The sequence below is a fragment of the Bison bison genome, unplaced genomic scaffold (assembly GCF_000754665.1).
Source record: "Bison bison bison isolate TAMUID 2011002044 unplaced genomic scaffold, Bison_UMD1.0 scf7180017864503, whole genome shotgun sequence".
Lineage (NCBI taxonomy): Eukaryota > Metazoa > Chordata > Mammalia > Artiodactyla > Bovidae > Bison > Bison bison.
Genome location: NW_011495061.1, coordinates 6,587,054 through 6,606,495, shown reverse-complemented (window position 1 = coordinate 6,606,495; position 19,442 = coordinate 6,587,054). Strand labels below are relative to the sequence as shown.

At 39.0% G+C, this 19,442-nt stretch overlaps 1 protein-coding gene across 1 annotated transcript in view; it reads left to right on the top strand.

Annotated features, from left to right (window-relative positions):
* Positions 1–19,442, top strand: part of SBF2 (SET binding factor 2) — a 502,701-nt gene that overhangs the window by 348,017 nt on the left and 135,242 nt on the right. The window lies entirely within an intron of this gene.

The following is a 19,442-nucleotide window of genomic DNA, read 5'->3' as shown; positions in this document are numbered from 1 at the left end:
ATATATATATATATATATATATATATATATATAAAATCATGTTTATCTTTTATATATATTTAAAACAATACATCTAAAACCATATGCAAAATAGCCATTAACTGGCATATAAAAGGAAAAAATTAGAGATGTGAAAGAAGAGAAATTAATCCAAAGAGCTTATTCGTCTTTCAGTTCAGCTCAGATGCCTCTTATTCATAAAGCCTTCTCTGATTGCTGTGGTGGAATCACTCCCTCCTCAGTGCTTCCCTAACAGCTTTTCTTGCTTCTCCTGTGGCATGTTGAACACTGATTTTCATTAGCTCTTGTTAGGCCTGTCTGCTGGTTCCACTACCTTCTAAACAGTGTCACATAGGGTTCATATGTATTGGTTGAAAAAATGAAAACATGTAAGTACAAACCAAATAACACAAACTTAATTCTTCTCAACATGTAGATTTTAGTCTAAAAAATTTGGTGGCAGGTACTTTAAGCAAATGTAGAGTAAATCGAATAACACAAAATACTTCACACTTTCACCTAAATCTAAAGTCAGATATAGCCCTATTTTTCTAGAATGGTACAAAGTTGAATCAGAAGAGACAGTACTGGTACATTGTAAGCCAGTGTTCTCAAAGTTTAACATGTATTAGAATAACTGAAGAGGTTGTTAATACACAGAATGCTGATCCCCACACCTAGATTGCTAATTCAAGTGGGCTGGAAGTAGAGCCTGTGTATTTGTGTGTTTAACAGGGTCCCAGGTCATACTACTACTGCTGGTCCAGGAAACTCATTTTCTGAAATGCTATTGTAGCCAAATAGACTAAGAAGAGAGGAGAGGCAAGTTGAAGAAGAGAAGGAAAGAAGCATGGCAGTGTGCACAATGAGTGGGAAGATTAAGGAAAGGAGCAATGTGGAGACCTGACAAAACACCAAAACTTTAAAAAATAAGGCCTGTCTCCACTTCCTGCTTCCCTAACTGGGGTACCACTGATCTGACACCTAGTCATTCGGAAATAGAGGAACTGGGCACCACAGCCAAACTCACTCTTTACCAGCCAGTCAGTAGTATTTCAGAAAATCAGCCTCCTTCTCCAGCCAACCTTTTGAAAGCAGTGCTTGAGGGACAGCTTTCCTACACAATACTAAAATCTCACGGAGCAAAAGGCAAAATCATAAGGAAATCTTAGATGATGTCTTTTTTTCACATATAAAGATATGAAAACCTTATCTAATGGAAAAGAGTCTAATCTGTCGCCTGATCACAAAATTCCCTTATGTGCATGCTCTGAAAGACAGACTAGGTACCTATGAAGGAACATATGCGCTTGTATTAGTGCCCAGATGTCTGTAGTGGGTCTCATAAAAGACACAAAACTGATAGCTTTTCTCTGTATCAGGAGCTTTTCCTGCCTTTGCCTTTCCCCCTTGTACCTTTCTCCCTCTACTCCTGTCCAAAGCTTAGTTTCCCAACTTAGAATATATTCTTTCTACATCCCAATTCTGCCTGTCTTGTCTTTAATATATATTCCTGATGAGTCTTCTCCAACAAGGATTCCTCTCTTTTTTCCAGTAACCTTGCTACTTCTTTTCTCATGTCCAGCACCTTTACAGTTTCTACAGCCCTTACTGCATTTTCTCAGCTAGTGAATCCTATATTGTATGTTTGTGTGTTATTTAGAAAAGATACACTCAGAAACAAAAAATTCTGATTTTTTTTTTTCCAGAGAATTCTGGCCATTGGTGTGATTTGTTTTCCCCAAGAAAGCAGTAGGAATTATTTGATTGATTGTTCAATTTCAAGGCTAACTCTCACATCCTTTCAAAAATACTATGGCTCTGTGTGTGGGTGTGTGTTTGTGTCTATTCCAAAAGTTTTGTAGAAGAAAGATACATAGTTCTTTGAAATGTTTAATTAAGACCTGAAAGAGAATTTTCTAATAGTCCATCATGCCAGTTATTTGACAGGTAGACTTTAGCATTCCAAAATAAAAAACTAGACTTAATTTCTACTTGAGATTTAAGGCCCAAGGTATGTGTCACTAATATTTGCACAGTGTTGCCTAATGACTTATACATGGTTGCTATCTCCTAATACACTGGCCTACTTCCTAAATTTTATTTCCTATTTCTTCAGTGACTAGATGACTGTGTAAGATAATAATAATTTTTTTTTTAATGAAGAAGAGGCTGTTTTGAATTCTCTTGCTGAAAAATCACATAGCTAGGAAATGTAAAGGAAAATATATTAAAATATTCTACCAATGGTAGCATAAAGAAACTTCCAGAAATTATAAACTCTAGAATGACCTAATTTGGGGCTCCTGATCACTTACCTCCACATGTTTACTTCCATTTCCCTTCTGAAACTCAACTAGAAGTGATAGTATAGAAAATTTTTAAAGATAAACACAGATCAACAAGGACAGAGAAAACAGGTAAAGAAATGTTAGCCCAAAAATTTTAAAAGACAGAAAGCAAGAGTTAAATGATTTAATGGGCATGAGAAAGGTAAAATTAGGAAGACAGAGGAAAGCAGAGAAGCAGTCTGATTTATACTACAGAACTCTCCAAAGGCTCAGAAGTTGGTTGGAGTAAAGAAATTATATCTGTGGTGAAAGCCCAAACAAGGATAGTAAATACGAAGAAGAGGAAACAAATGATAAAAATGTGATGAAGACAGAACTAACATTAACTGATTCAAGTTCAAGAGGACAATGATTGTATAACTGTTTAATGCAGAGCCCGCAGCACAATGTACCTAGTTCTACTAAAGATATTTGTTGAATGGATAGATGGAAGCAGGATCACATTGGAAGCATCATCTTGATATCTGAGTGAATTTGAGGGTATGATGTGATACACAGGTTCCTGGCTAGTTGATGGAATAGATGCTTGTCCTTTTTACCAAGCTAATACGGAAGAGTATCAGGCTTGAAGGTGGGTATTAGAGGTGGAGATAATTCAGTTTAAGATAAATTTGAGGTCTTTACAACAGATTGAAAGAGCCCAAGTCTGCTGGAGCTGAGGAGAGTTGTCTGTGCTAGAAATACAGTGGCACTGTATCTCACAGAAATGGTTGAGCCAGCCTAAGGAAAATTGGCAGTAAAAGAGAGGAGATCTAAGGATGAAAAAATAAATAAATAAATTAGAAATACTGACATTTAAGGAGTGGGCAGAATAATAAAAACTAAAACATTGAGATGAAAGATCCATAAGAAAAGGCATAAGAGGAGAAAAATGGGGTCATGGAGGCCAAAGTAGGAAATTAAGAATAAAGTGACTAGAAAGAATGCAGGCCACAGTGGTAGAGTAGGAAGACTCTGAATTTATCCCTTCCCGTGGGCACACCAAAATTACAGCTATTCACAGAGTAACTATTGATGAGAAAGATTGGAAGACTAACAGAAAAGATTTTCTATAACTGAAGTCATAAAGACAGATCCGCAGCAAGTCAAGTAGTAGGGAGAGACTCAATACAGTCATGACCCATACCACCAGGTGGGCAGCCCACAAATGGGAGGATAATTACAATTACCAGAGTTCTCCCCAGGGAGTGAGTGGTCCAAGCCCTCCACCCCTGGACTCCTACACTGGGAAGATGAGCCCCCAGAATGTTTGGCTTTAATTAAAGCCAGCAGGGCTTACTTTATGGAGAGCTAGAGGGCTGTGGGAAATAGACTTCAAGGGCGCACATGAAATCTCACATCCTCCAGTACCCAAGGCCGAAGCAGTAATTTGAAAGGAGCCTGGGGTGGACCCACCTGCTGATCTTGGAGAGCCTCCCAGAGAGGCAGGAAGCAAGTTGAGCTCACCTTGAAGACATAGACACTAACCGCAACCATTTTGAGAGCTTGTTCTACCACGTGGAGACTAGTGCTGGCAAGTGCCATTTTGGAATCTTCTTCTCTGTAGCTTACTAGCACCAGGACCCAGCCCACAGCCACCCTGGAATGTGACCCTGTCTACCAGGGAGCCCTGGACCTGGCCCCACATACCAGTTTACCATCACTAGCCCTGGGATCCCCCAGGGCCCTGCAGTTACAGACCCTGGGACCCACCTCCACCTACCAATGAGCAGGCACCAGCCCCTGGAGCCCCTGGGCCTTGGCCCTACCCATCAGCAGGCCAACACCAGCTCTTAGACACCTCGGATCCCTCAGGCAGCTGTCCCAGGATCCAGCTTCTGAGGCCAAAAAGGAATAGCATGATATAAAGTGATGAAAGGGGAAAATCTGCAACCAAGAATACTCTACCCAGCAAGGCTTTCCAGGTTTGATGGAGAAATCAAAAGTTGTACAAACAAAAGCTCAAAAAGAGTTCAAAACCACCAAACTAGCTTTACAAGAAGTGTTAAAGGGACGACTTCTAAGCAAAAAAGAAAAGGTCACAATTAGTAACATGAAAATTACAAAAAAAAAAAAAATCTAATTGGTAAAGGCAAATATACAGTAAAAGTAGTAAAGCAAAGCCATGTTTAAAGATAGTAGCAAGTTTAAAAGCAAAAATAGTAAAATCATCTATCCACGATAGGTATTTAAGGGATATACAGAACAAAAAATTATAAAACATGTTATCAAAAACAGTAAATGCAGGGGCAATGAAAGTTGCTGAACTGCGTCTGACTCTTTGCAACCCCATGGTCTGTCCATGGAATTCTCCCTGCAAGAATACTGGAGTGGGTTGCCTGCCATTCCCTTCTCCAGGGGATCTTCCTGAACCAGGGATCGAACCCGGATCTCCTGCAATTCAGGCAGATTCTTTACCCTCTGAGCTACAGGAGATTCCCAAATGCAGGGAGTGGGGGGTGAGAAAAATGCAGGGTAGTTACAGTGTATTTATGGGGGAAGGGTACGGCAAGAAGTGGGCTTCCCTAGTGGCTCAGCAGTAAAGAATTTGCCTGTTATGCCGGAGATGTGGAAGGAGCTGCAGTTTTGATCCCAGGGTTGGAAAGATCCCCTGGAGAAGGAAATGGCAATCTACTCCAGTATTCTTGCCTGGGAAATCCCATGGACAGAAGAGCCTGGCAGACTGCAAAAGAGTTCAACAGGACTTAGCGACTGAACGACAACAGGGTGAGAAACAGATGAGGGAGATTAAGAGGTACAAACTTCCAGGTACAAAAAAGTCACAGTATGAAATGTACAGTGTTGGAAATACAGTCAATAGCTATGTAATAAAATCTTTGGTTTTATAGTGTAACTTATCCTGGTGTTCAGTTGGAAATGTATAGAAATATCAAATTGCTGTTGTGTAACAGGAACTAACAGTGTTATAGGCCAATTATATTTCAAGAACAAACAGATTTGTGTTTACCAGCGGTGGAAGATCAGAGGAGGGGAAATTGAATGAAGGCAGTCAAAAAATACAAAATCCCAGTTATAAGTACTAGGAATGTAATGTACCATATGATGAGTATAATTGACACAGCTGTTTGTTGTATTTGAAAGTTGTTAAGAGAGTAAATCCTGAATTCTTGTCACAAAAATATGTTTGTTTCTTTAATTTGACATCTATATGAGATGACAGATGTTCACTAAATGATATTGTTCACTAAATGATTGTTTGAAATGACTATATAGAAGTAAAGTTCATTTATATGAATAAATATACAATTTGTGATTTGGAAAATATAGACACCAAAATTTTATATTGGTTGTATAACGGTCATGGGATTTATCACAAGATATTTTGGGTTTTTTTTTTTCCCTGCTTAACCTGCATTTCCTAGATCTTTTATAATGGAAGTGTGGGGGGTTTTTTAAAGGAAAGTAGTTTTTTAAAAAAGATAAAATATGTGTTTAATCTTAACAAATGGTATAGAGGTTAAATTAAATGTCTAAACATCATCCATTTGGTTGGTGTAAGAGGTGAAAGTGGTGACCTTTGCCAGTGCAAGTGGGGGTAGGAAGTTCAAAAGGCCAAAGCCAATCTAGAGAGGGTTGATCTTCTGGCCAGTGCCGAGTTTTCTGTTGTCATTAAGGAATAAATTCAGAATTTGCAAACATTGTTTTCTTAGGATTCCCAGAAATGCTTTCATGCTACTATCCTGACCTTATGTAACACTTTACATTTCACTGAGTGTTTCCTTATCAGTGCCTCGGGAAAAATAGCCACCACATGTAACTATAGGGTTGATAATTCCTTGCCTATTTATTTTTAAGGCTGGTTAGATGTGGTTGAGTCTGACTTTTTACACATTTCATTCATTGTATGGAATCTGATTTTGACTTTCAAGAAGATTTTAATAAATAGTGCTGCTAATGAATCTTAAAAGTTTTTCCCAGTATCCATTTTTAACTCTTTACAAAGATATTCCAAAATATTCTTACTGAAACTAAGAGCTATTTAAGTTTTTTCTGACCATATGTTATCATTATTTTTATAATATAAATCATGAGGAAAATTGTCTCCAATTATTACTATTTGCAGTAATTGGCTATATAAGTATTTGATTATTTTATCTTTTGCTAATGTTATAAAGGCAACATAATGATAACCTATGGGTTAAAATGCTAAAAACAGTGACTTCCATGGCGGTCCAGTGGTTAAGACTCCGTACTTGCAATGCAAGGTGTTTGACCTCTGGTCAGGCAACTGAGATCCCACAAGCTGCACGGCACGGCCAAGAAAATAAAATGCTAAAAAGAGCTGTTTGTTTTCCTTTATAACCTCACTTATATAATCAATACATGAAGGCTTTTCTAATCTAAAAGGCTTTTCTATAGGTTTTACTTATTTATTAGTTCTAAATCAGACAGATTTATAATTCATTTCCTTTTTTTGTCACAGGAATTTAAAGTATGGTCTTCAGAGGGGTGGGAGTATAGGAAAACGAACAAAAAATATGTTATAGTAGCTACCTTGAAACTGTAAACTATATAAATTATTAATGTTATCTCTTCATGGCTACATCCACTAGCTTTTCCTTGCTTTGAAGATAGAGGAAGCAGTTTATCAACTAGAATTTCTTTTTGAAGCGCTCTTTCCTTGGCTCCATGATGAAACATTTTCTACATATCCTTGTACCTTTCTGGCCATTCTTTTTCCATCTTTTAAAGCTCATCCTTCTCCACTTGGCCTTTAATTTTTAAAGCTTCCTATTCTTTTTTTTGTTTGTTTTTTTGTCTCATTCTATACTTACTTCAAGGATGATCTTTTTCACATGTACAACTTAAACTATTACCTATATGTTGATGACTCTTGGAAGTTTATTTTCTACTCCAGACCTTTGCTCTGAGCTCTACACCTTTATATCCAGCTGGGTGCCTGATATCTCATTTTCATGGTGTCAAAGACGGTCAGCTTTAGAAACTAAGCTCATGATAATGAATTTCCTTTACCCCTCAACTCTCAAACCTGATTCCCTTTCACCATTCCCAATCTTGGCAAATGGCACCACAACTGATCCAGTTATGCAAACTAAAACCTAAGAGCCTTCCTTGATGCCATCTTCTTCATCTCCAACACCAAGTCATATTGATTTTCACCCCATAGGAACCTTTTGACACAATCCTCTTCCCTCTCCCTCCACCTATGATATCCCTGTCAAAGCTACCATCATCCCTCCTAGACTGTAATACTCGTCTAAACATTCTTCCCCCATCCATTTTTGTTCTGGCCTAAATGCATTCATCATCCTATAGCCAGTAGTGATTTTTTTCAAACTACAGATCTCTCTTAGCTGGTTGTCGTCGTTCACTCGCTCAGTCGCTCAGTTGTGTCCAACTCTTTGTGACAACATGGACTGCAGCACGCCAGGCCTCCCTTCCCTTCACCATCTCCCAGAGCCTGCTCAAACTCATGTCCGTTTAGTCAGTGATGCCGTCCAACCATCTGGTCCTCTGTTGTCTCCTCCTCCTGCCTTCAATCATTCCCAGCATCAGGGTATTTTCTAATGAGTCAGCTCTTCGCATCAGGTGGCCAAAGTATTGGCACTTCAGCAGCATTATCCTATAGCCAGCCAGTGGATCTTTTCAGGCTACATATCTCTCTTAGCGTGGGTTCCCCAGAAAACAATGTGTATACTACCACTTTATTAGGAAATTGTTTCAGGTTGGAAACAGATTCTGAGGCAGAGTTTAGTTCAAAGGATATTTGTCAGGGAGTGATCTTTAGATTAACACCTGTAGGAGGGAAGGGAAAAAAATAGAATTGGGCAAAAGGAGAAGTCAGGCAACATTGTGGGCTCAAGGTTAGTCTCAGTCTAACCCACACAGAGCTCTGGGGCTAGAGTTGTCCCACATTATGTGAGAATAGCTGGGTATGGACCCACACCTTGATCAGTCATTGAATATTTACTGCTTCAGGAAGGGTTGTTGACAGCATTGCCAAGTCATGGCAGCAACAAGTCCTTCCTTGAAGGGGTATTTGGATAAGGCATTGTCATGTTCATTCCTTGTGCTGCTCACCTCCCCTTCTACAACGGTATTCAGAAGCAGCTCCTCCAGAATTCTAGTGTGCCTTTCTTGCTGGGGGAAACTGAGAAGAGGGTAAGTGGGGAAAACGTTAGCCCCTGCAGATGTAGCTGATGGTAGGAATGCAAATGATGCTAACCTCTCTTCTTATGACTCAAACCATCATCCTGGAGGGGTCTTAGCCTCTGGTCACCTGTGTTTCTCAGCCCAGCATTGTTGCACTGGTTCATTTTCCATCAGAATTTAGCAAGGAAGTACCAAGAGGTACCCAAGAACTTAACCTGGGTGCCAGGCATTCCTCCTTGCTCTCACTGTATGACATTAGCCCTACCTCCCTGGCATTCAGGTTGTTTTTTGGGGTTTTTCTTGTCAAGATGATGGCTCCTCTTGTCTGCCAGTTCCTTGGCAACAGCTGTAGTTTACAGATTAATGAGATTCTTGTTTTGTCCCCTAGTAAAATGTGTTCCTCCTTTGGGGAATAGAATCTGTAACCTTGTACAGCTCGAAGTTATAGCAATGGAAAGTGCAAATTCTCTAAGTGGGTCACTGATTGTGGTAGTAAGCAGGGCTTCTTAATTCTTGGATCTGCTACAGAGCCCTTTCTTGTTCTGGGTCCTAGTTCAGAGTTCTATTCAGAGCTGACAGCTTTCTGTGTCACCTGGTATAAGCCTGTACAGGAGTCCCAGATGTGAAATATGCTTTCATCATAGCCGTAAGAGGCCTATGAGAATTTGTGCTTCCTTCCTCATTTCCTTATAATGAGAGATACAAGATGCAACAAATTGTCCTTTTTCTTTGAATGAGATGTCCCAGCAGGCCAGGACCTTTATAATGTTTATCTCCCATCTTCTGCAGTGCATGTCTCACCAAGATTTCCAACATGGTGGTCACTGCTAGCTCATCCAGCCTGATTAGCAAGGTGTCATCATTGTAGCAGATCAGTATAATGTTCTGCTGCTGCTACTGCTGCTAAGTCACTTCAGTCGTGTCCGACTCTGTGCAGCCCCATAGACGGCAGCCCACAAGGCTCCCCCGTCCCTGGGATTCTCTAGGCAAGAACACTGGAGTGGGTTGCCACTGCCTTCTCCAATGCAGGAAAGTGAAAAGTGAAAGTGAAGTTGCTGAGTCTTGTCCGACTCTTAGCGACCCCATGGACTGCGGCCCACCAGGCTCCTCCATCCGTGGGATTTTCCAGGCAAGAGTACTGGAGTGGGGTGCCATTGCCTTCTCCGTCGGGTATACTGTTCTAGGTGACATTTAATGTCCACGTTTCTTCCAAGTAAATTTGAATGGGAGGGGAATTTAATTAACATATCCCTGAGGCAAAATTGTAAATACGTAATTACCATTGTCCATTTCATGTAAATACAGACTGTTTCAGATCCTCCTCTGTGATAGAGATAGAATTTATTCACCAAATCATTGACTACATGCAACATTCCTGCAACCATAATCTGCAGTAGCAATGTGACTTTATTATATAACTGCCATGGGAGCTTCCTCATGGTTGAATTTGTTGTAGTCTACTTTTATACTTTTATACTCTGGTTTCTACAGACACAGGACTGGAGAATTAAATAGAGCTATGACAGAGACCATCACTCCTGCACCCTTTAATTTTTTCTGTTACCACCAGTAAATCCATTTAAAATAGGAACCAAAATTTCATACCAAATAGTGGGGAAAGCATTTGATACATTATATTTAAAAGAAGAAATCTAAAATTTTATTTTAACAAATACTTAGATTATTTTTACCATGTGCTGATACTTTTAGAACCACTGTTCTAATTTTCACTGTTACCACCAGTAAATCCATTTAAAATAGGAACCAAAATTTCATACCAAATAGTGGGGAAAGCATTTGATACATTATATTTAAAAGAAGAAATCTAAAATTTTATTTTAACAAATACTTAGATTATTTTTACCATGTGCTGATACTTTTAGAACCACTGTTCTAATTTTCACTGTTACCACCAGTAAATCCATTTAAAATAGGAACCAAAATTTCATACCAAATAGTGGGGAAAGCATTTGATACATTATATTTAAAAGAAGAAATCTAAAATTTTATTTTAACAAATACTTAGATTATTTTTACCATGTGCTGATACTTTTAGAACCAAAGTATGAATCTCACTTTCCTTGGGGGAGGTAAAAGTATTTAAAATTATTTTCCAACAAAATTGCATCATGATTTACTTTATGTTTGGCTTTTACAGCACTGTTCCAAAGATGATCCTTTTTGAAAAAATATTTAAAGCCTTCATAATTGTTCTTAATGGACTCTCTTAATCCTCTGACAGCAAATCATATTCTTTTAAAACACTTAGCATAAAATCATCCTAACCAGTGATCTTTTTTCCACTTGATCTAACTTTGTTAGATTTTGCTTTGTCAGTGTGATGTGATAGAAGCAGTTCTTTGACTTGGTAGACTTTATGAAATCCTATATTGTTTACATGTTTACATTTCTGTGTTTGATGGGGTGAGTAGAGGTAGAGGCCAGTGTTAATATGAAAGTGTATTTCAGAGAATGGATACAGGTATTTGAAAGGCTGAGTCCCCTTGCTAGTCACCTGAAACTATCACACCATTGTTTCTTAATTAGCTATTGTTTTTCAATTGCTAAATTGTGTCTGGACTCTGCGACCCCATGGACTGTAGCACACCAGGCTTCCCTGTCGTTTGGTTATACCTGAATACAAAATAAAAAGTTAAAAAAAAAAAAAACTACAGCAGTGTTAAATTGGATGTGTTTTTCAGTAGTGACTAATTTGATGATGATGATGAAATGGTGGTGATTATTCCTTTTGCCTTGATTCTTTGGATCAAAATTTTGTCTGGGAGATTAATCCATAATGTTGGATATAACTATAATTTATTTTCACTTTTATGTAGTATTCTTTTGTATCAGTATACCACATTTTTTTCATTCTACCAAATACCTTTTTTCATTTTTCCTGTTTGATGCTTCCTGAACTCTTAGCATATGAAGACTAAATTCTTTTATTATTTCTTTTACTTTTTCCTGCTTTCTCCTCTATTTCCAGCACTCCTATTACGCATATTTTAGAAGCTTTGACTTGATTCTCTGTATTTCTTAATTTTTAAAGAAATTATCAAGACAAAGATGAAATAAATGGATACTATGGGGGTAAAAATTAACGTCCAGCACTTCCTTTGCATTTTAATTTTAGCAATCACATTTTAAATTTTCAATTGGTTTTCACAGTTGTAATATAGTTTCAAGCTCTTTTGAGTAGATTATTTCTAATTAGTGGAAATTTTCTTCTTTTGCCTGAATTATGTGTTTCTCAGATGCCATTTTTATATTCAGTTCTATACTTTATTGAACTTCCTGATGTTCAAGCTGGTTTTAGAAAAGGCAGAGGAACCAGAGATCCAATCGCCAACATCCACTGGATCATCGAAAAAGCAAGAGAATTCCAGAAAAACATCTATTTCTGCTTTATTGACTATGCCAAAGCCTTTGACTATGTGGATCACAATAAACTGTGGAAAATTCTGAAAGAGATGAGAATACCAGACCACCTGACCTGCTTCTTGAGAAATCTGTATGCAGGTCAGGAAGCAACAGTTAGAACTGGACATGGAACAACAGACTGGTTCCAAATAGGAAAAGGAGTACGTCAAGGCTGTATATTGTCACCCTGTTTATTTAACTTATATGCAGAGTACATCATGAGAAACCCTGGACTGGAAGAAACACAAGCCAGAATCAAGATTGCTGGGAGAAATATCAATAACCTCAGATATGCAGATGACACCACCCTTATGGCAGAAAGTGAAGAGGAACTAAAAAGCCTCTTGAAGAAAGTGAAAGAGGAGAGTGAAACAGTTGGCTTAAAACTCAACATTCAGAAAATGAAGATCATGGCATCTGGTCCCATCACTTCATGGGAAATAGATGGGGAAACAGTGGAAACAGTGTCAGACTTTATTTTGGGGGGCTCCAAAATTACTGCAGATGGTGGCTGCAGCCATGAAATTAAAAGACACTTACTCCTTGGAAGGAAAGTTATGACCAACCTGGATAGCATATTCAAAAGCAGAGATATACTTTGCCAACAAAGGTTTGTCTAGTCAAGTCTGTGGTTTTTCCTGTGGTCATGTACGGATGTGAGAGTTGGACTGTGAAGAAGGCTAAGCACCTAAGAATTGATGCTTTTGAACTGTGGTGTTGGAGAAGACTCTTGAGAGTCCCTTGGACTGCAAGGAGATCCAACCAGTCCATTCTGAAGGAGATCAGCCCTGGGATTTCTTTGGAAGAAATGATGCTAAAGCTGAAACTCCAGTACTTTGGCCACCTCATGCGAAGAGTTGACTCATTGGAAAAGACTCTGATGCTGGGAGGGATTGGGGGCAGGAGGAGAAGGGGACGACAAAGAATGAGATGGCTGGATGGCATCACTGACTCGATGGACGTGAGTCTGAGTGAACTCCAGGAGTTGGTGATGGACAGGGAGGCCTGACGTGCTGTGATTCATGGGGTTGCAAAGAGTCAGACATGACTGAGTGGCTGATCTGATCTGATCTGATACTCTATTGCATTTGAGAGGCAACAGGACTTAGAGCTTTAAAGCATAAACATTGGAGTGAGACTGCTGGGTTTGAATTCTTCCTCTGTTGTTTGTACCCATTTAATCTCAGGCAATTATTTAACCTCTAGCAACTAGTTCCTTCCTAAACAAAATGGACCCAATTCTAGTGTCTACCTCCTAGAGATGTTGTAAAAATTAAATGAAATAATTTCTGTGTATCCAAACTGAAAATGTTTGCTATTAATACTTAGTAAGCACTTAATAAATGTTAGCTATTATTACCATATGTCAGGTGCACTGTCCTAGTTTCCAGACATACAACGCTGAAGCAGACTTGCACCGTTCACTCAAAAACTTAAGACTGGATGTTATTTGTCAAGTCTAGCATTCATCTTCTGTCTCAGTAGGACTGGTGGTACATATTAAATAACCATAGTGTTCAAAATTGTGGTACATTCTCAGTGGTTTTATTAGCTGATTGAGCATTAAAATATAACCTGAGGCTGAAACAACAAGAGTCTCACTGCTTATTTTGTACTTAGCAGTGTACTTGGAGGGCTTCCTAGGTGGTGCTAGTGGTAAAGAACCTGTGTGCCAATGCAGGAGACGCAGGAGACCCAGGTTCAATTCCTGGGTTGGGAAGATCCCCTGGAGGAGGGCATGGCAACCCACTTGAGTATTCTTGCCTGGAGAACCCCACAGACAGCCTGGTGGGCTACATACAGTCCATAGGGTCCAAAGAGTCAGACACAACTGAAGCAACTTAGCATGCAAGCACATGCTGTACCTGGAAAGGGTGGACGAGCCGGAGGGCATTCATGTGGGGGTGCCAAAGAGGAGGAGTGTAAATGGTGAGGCAAGGCATGGGTGGCATGCTAGAGGTATTAGATGTGATAGGAGTAGTTATAATGTGGAATCGTTTGTTGTTGTTCAGTTGTTAAGACATGTCCAACTCATTATTACCCTATGGACTCCTCTGCTCTCCACAATCTCCCAGAGTTTGCTCAAATTCATGTCTGTTGAGTTGGTGATGTGGAATAGAAGATGACCAAAAAAAAGCAGACTGACTAGAGCTGTGGCTTATAACTGGAGGGCCATATGGTCGGTTAACTGTGGAGATTGGTCCACACCACAGAGGTCTTACAAGGTTAGCAGAAGACTTTGCTCATTATCCTGTATTGGTCAGAACATAGCTGACATTTTTGAGCAAGAGAGTAATATGATATACAGAGGTATTTTTGGCTTTGGTAGTTTTAATTTTTGTCTCTGTGTAGAAGATACAAATGTTCTCAGTGTTTTGGACAACTCAAAAAAATTTTTTTTTCTGAGCTATGTCTAATCCAAACTCAAAAAAAGCTTTGTAAGACATCATGCCTTTTGGCCTTATTTTTTTCTTTTAATGTTTACATATATCATTTTTGAGAGATTCCAAAGTTTTATGAAAACAGGAATGCTGGTTATAACAGTTCCAAAGGTATGCAAATCCAAATATGAAATAATTTAGGGTAATGAGAAATTAAGATTGCAAGGTTCACTCTTCAATTGTAGGAGGAAAATTAAAGGTAAACCACGTAGCAAAGTTCAAAATAAAACATGTATAGGTATTCAAGTCCTTGGAGGCTTATAAATTGCCTGGTATACCTATAACTACTTTGCTATTATGTGGCCAAAACACAGGGGACTTCAGGATGTGTATTTACGAACTGATTCCCCAACAGATAACTGCACTATGCCGAAATGCTATTGCTATGTCAGTGATTGTACTTCTTGTTTCAGAATTTTTCCATTTTTTAATCTAATTAACTTAGAATGTCTCTAACGTGATTTACAAAGAATTTTATATTTATATTTTGCAATCAGCATTTGACTGGCGCTCAGGTTTGAGACATGCACTACAATGTGTAAACATTTTGTAAGATAATAAATAGCTTCTAAATGTTTTATGATTGCCTGTTCCCTGCTAATTGGTCATGGATTGAAATTCCCCATTGTTTAATTTTTTTTAATATGTGGGAAATTTGTATAAATGAGTGTGTGGGACTTCATATCACAGCTGTTGTCATTTAAAGTTTGGACAGCATCATTACAAATGAAGCCCTGCTGTGAAATCAAAGTCAAAAGGCATCTTGGCATCCCAATCATTTCCTTAGGAGAAGATTACAGCTCAAGTCTGTTGAACTTTATTGCCTTGGGCCTCATGACAGTCTTCAGAAACATGCAAGGCATTTCTGTTAAAGAAACTCAGATGTGCTAGGACACAGGGGATGACATTCTTGCACATAACAGTGTCCTAAGCAAGAGAATGAGGAATAAGTTAGGAAGAAAAAAGATGATTCACACTTTTTGCCATATTCTGGGATTATAAAATCCATGGAGATGACAGAACAGGAACAGGATGTGGTGTTTTCCTACATGGCCTCTGTATTTTTTCCAGTTTTACTGAAGTATAATCAGCAAATAAATTTGTAATGTATTTAAAGTGTACACCATGAAGATTTTTTTTTAAATTTTATTTTTAAACTTTACAATATTGTATTAGTTTTGCCAAATATCGAAATGAATCCGCCACAGGTATACCTGTGTTCCCCATCCTGAACCCTCCTCCCTCCTCCCTCCCCATACCCTCCCTCTGGGTCCTCCCAGTGCACCAGCCCCAAGCATCCACTATTGTGCATCGAACCTGGACTGGCGACTCGTTTCATACATGATATTATACATGTTTCAATGCCATTCTCCCAAATCATCCCACCCTCTTCCTCTCCCACAGAGTCCATAAGACTGATCTATACATCAGTGTCTCTTTTGCTGTCTCGTACACAGGGTTATTGTTACCATCTTTCTAAATTCCATATGTATGCGTTAAAATACCATACATTGTGAAAGGATTCCCACAATCGAATTAATTAACACATCCATCACCTTGCAGATTTACCTTTCTGGGGAGGGTGAGAATACTTAAATTCTACTTTCTTAGCAGATTTTCATTATATAATAACAGTATTATCAACTGTAGTCACTATGTTATACATTAGATTCTCAAACCTTGTTCATCTTATATGTACTCTTTTACCAGCATCTTCCCATTTCTCCCATACCCCAGCCCCTGGCAACCACCATTCTACTCTTTCTTAGTTCAACTTTTTTTTTAAGACTATACCTATAAGTGATACCATGCAGTATTTGTCTTTCTTTGCCTGGTTTATTTCACTTAACCATAATACCCTCTACATTCATCCATGTTGTTCCAAGTGGCAGGACTTTTTTCCTTTATAAGGCTGAATAATATTGCATATATAAACTACATTTTCTTTATCCATTCATTCTTTGATGGATACTTAGGTTGCTTCCACACCTTGGGTGTTCTGAATAATTCTGCAATGAACATGGGAGTACAGATTTCTCTGTAAGATAATGATTTTCTTTGCATTGTATATATACCCAGAAGTGGGATTCTTGGATCGTATGATAGTTCTATTTTTAGTTACTTAAGGAACCTCCAGTTGTTTTCCATAGTGACTGTACTAGTTTACTTTCCTTCCAACAGTGTGCAAGGATTCCCTTTTCTCTGCATCCTCCTCAGCAATTTTTTCTTGTCTTTTTGGTAATTCAGTTCAGTCGTTCAGTGGTGTCTGACTCTTTGTGACCCCATGAACCACAGCACGTCAGGCCTTCCTGTCCGTCATCAACTCCCAAAGTCCACACAAACCCATGTCCATTGAGTCAGTGATGCCATCCAACCATCTCATCCTCTGTCATCTGCTTCTCCTCCTGCCCTCAATCTTTCCCAGCATCAGGGTCTTTTCAGATGAGTCAGCTCTTCGCATCAGGTGGCCAAAGTATTGGAGTTTCAGCTTCAAAATCAGTCCTACCAAAGAACACCAGGACTGATCTCCTTTAGGATGGACTGGTTGGATCTCCTTGCAGTCCAAGGGACTCTCAAGAGTCTTCTCCAGCACCACATTTCAAAAACATCAATTATTTGGCACTCAGCTTTCTTTATAGTCCAACTCTCACATCCATACATGACCACTGGAAAAACCATAGGCTTGACTAGCAGACCTTTGTTGACAAAGTAATGTCTCTGCTTTTGAATATGCTGTCCAGGTTGGTCGTAATTTTCCTTCCAAGGAGTAAGCATCTTTTAACTTCATGGCTGCAGTTACCATCTGCAGTGATTTTAGAGCCCAGAAAAATAAAGTCAGCCGCTGTTTCCACTGTTTCCCCATCTATTTGCCAGGAAGTGATGGGACCAGATGCCATGATCTTCGTTTTCTGAATGTTGAGCTTCAAGCCAACTTTTTCACTCCCCACTTTCACTTTCATCAAGAGGCTTTTTAGTTCCTCTTCACTTTCTGCCATAAGGCTTGTGTCATCTGCATATCTGAGGTTATTGATATTTCTCCCAGCAGTCTTGATTCCAGCTTGTGCTTCCTCCAGCCCAGCATTTCTCATGATGTACTCTGCATAATAGCCATTCTAATAATGAAGTTACAGCTCACTGTGGTTTTGATTTGCATTTCTCTGATTATTAACAATGTGGAGTACCTTTTAATGTACCTGTTGGCCATATGTATGTCTGAAAAAAATGTTCAGTTACTTTGCCCGTTTTTTAATTGAGTTATTTGGTCTTTTTTGCTCTTGAGTTGTATGAGGTCCCTGAATATTTTGGCTAGGAACCCTTTATTGGATTTATGATTTGCAAATATTTTCTCCTGTTGCATAGGTTGCCTTTTCATTTTGTTGATGGTTTTCTGTGATGTGCAGAAACTTTTTAGTTTGATGTAGTCCCATTTGTTTATATTTGCTTTTGTTGCCTTTGTACTTTTAAGTGTCACATCTAAAACATGATTGCCAAGAATAATGTCCAGGAGCTTACCACCTGTGTTTTCTCCTAGGAGTTTTATTGCTTCAGGTCTTATATTCATGTCTTTAATCCAGTTTGAGTTGATTTTTGTGTATGATATAAGATAGAAGTCTAGTTTCATTTTTCATTTGGATATCCAGTTTTCCCAGCCTGCCTTTATTTTAAAATAAAAACATAAATGTGGTTCCAAAGTAATGACTGCCTTCTTATTTGCAGGGCAGCAAAGGAGACACAGAAATAAAGAATAGACTTTCATTCACTGTAGGTGAGGGAGATAGTGGGATGACCTGAGAGAGTAGTATTGAAACATACACATTACCACATGTAAAATGGAGAGCCAGTGGGAATCTGCTGTATGATGCCTGAAACCCAAAGCTGTGACAACCTAGAGGGGTGGGATTGGGAGGGAGGTTTAAGAGGAAGGGAACAAGTTCTTGCCTGTGGCTCATGTTGATGCATGACAGAAACCTCACCATATAGTAAAGTAATTATCTTCCAATTAAAAAAAAAAACAACTAGTGTTTGCACAACAGTAAGGACACTGCCCACTGCCCTCATAGAAACTTCTTAGATAAGCCTGAGTCTTCCTTGTAAAACCAAGCTTCTCTCTCCTAATATGTTATCTTTGCTGATGTATTCATGGATCCTGATGGTTAATATAAATTATGTTTGTTTGCTTTTTATGTAAATGAGATGTTTCCCCCTTAGAAATGGGAGCCACGTTGCGTAGCAGCCATATCTCAGAGACCTTGTTCTACCAGTGACCTTTCTTTTTCAACTCTCTCTCCCTTGGATTTTCCTCCTTGGTGTGCACGGGTCCCTTCTAATTCTTACAGAATCAAAGGATTACATAGAATGTTGGTATTCATCTGGCTCAGTACTACCAAGATTCATTCAGCCACCCATTTGGATGTTATAACTCTTCCACAGCTTCCTCCCCTTTACAGCTATGAGCATTTACACTGGGGGCCTTTGTTTTACTCTACTCACTTACACCCTCATCATGTCACCAGTGACCTCTTTGATTCACAAGTTTCTTGGCTTTTTCTCAATCTTCATTTTACTGAATTTCATGAAGATTTCAACACCATTGGTCATTTCTTCTCCTGACATCTATAGTATTGTGCTCAGTCGCGTCTGACCCTTTGTGGCCCCATCACTCTAGCCTGCCTGACTCCTATGCCCATGGAATTTTCCAGGCAAGAATACTGGAGTGGGGTGCCATTTCCTACTCCAGGGGATCTTCCTGACCCAGGGATCGAACCTGTGTCTCTTGCGTCTCCTGCATTAGCAGGTAGATTCTTTACCACTAGTACCACCTGGGAATCCTGACATCTATAGTATTGCTTTCTTCTAATTTCTTTCCCATCTTGATTTTCCTTTATTCCTTCTATATAAGCATCTATCTTCCCCAGGTTTCTGTCTTTAGCGGCTTCTCTTCATTCCTCTCTCTCCATTTTCCTAGCAGCTGCACCATTTTACATTCCCACTGAGATTTCCTGACTTTCCTATTCCCCAACATTTCACCCAAAGGGTTTTGGCATCACTGGTATTTCTTGCCTGATCCATAACAAAATTTTACATGCAAACTCTTCATAGGTAACACTGAGAA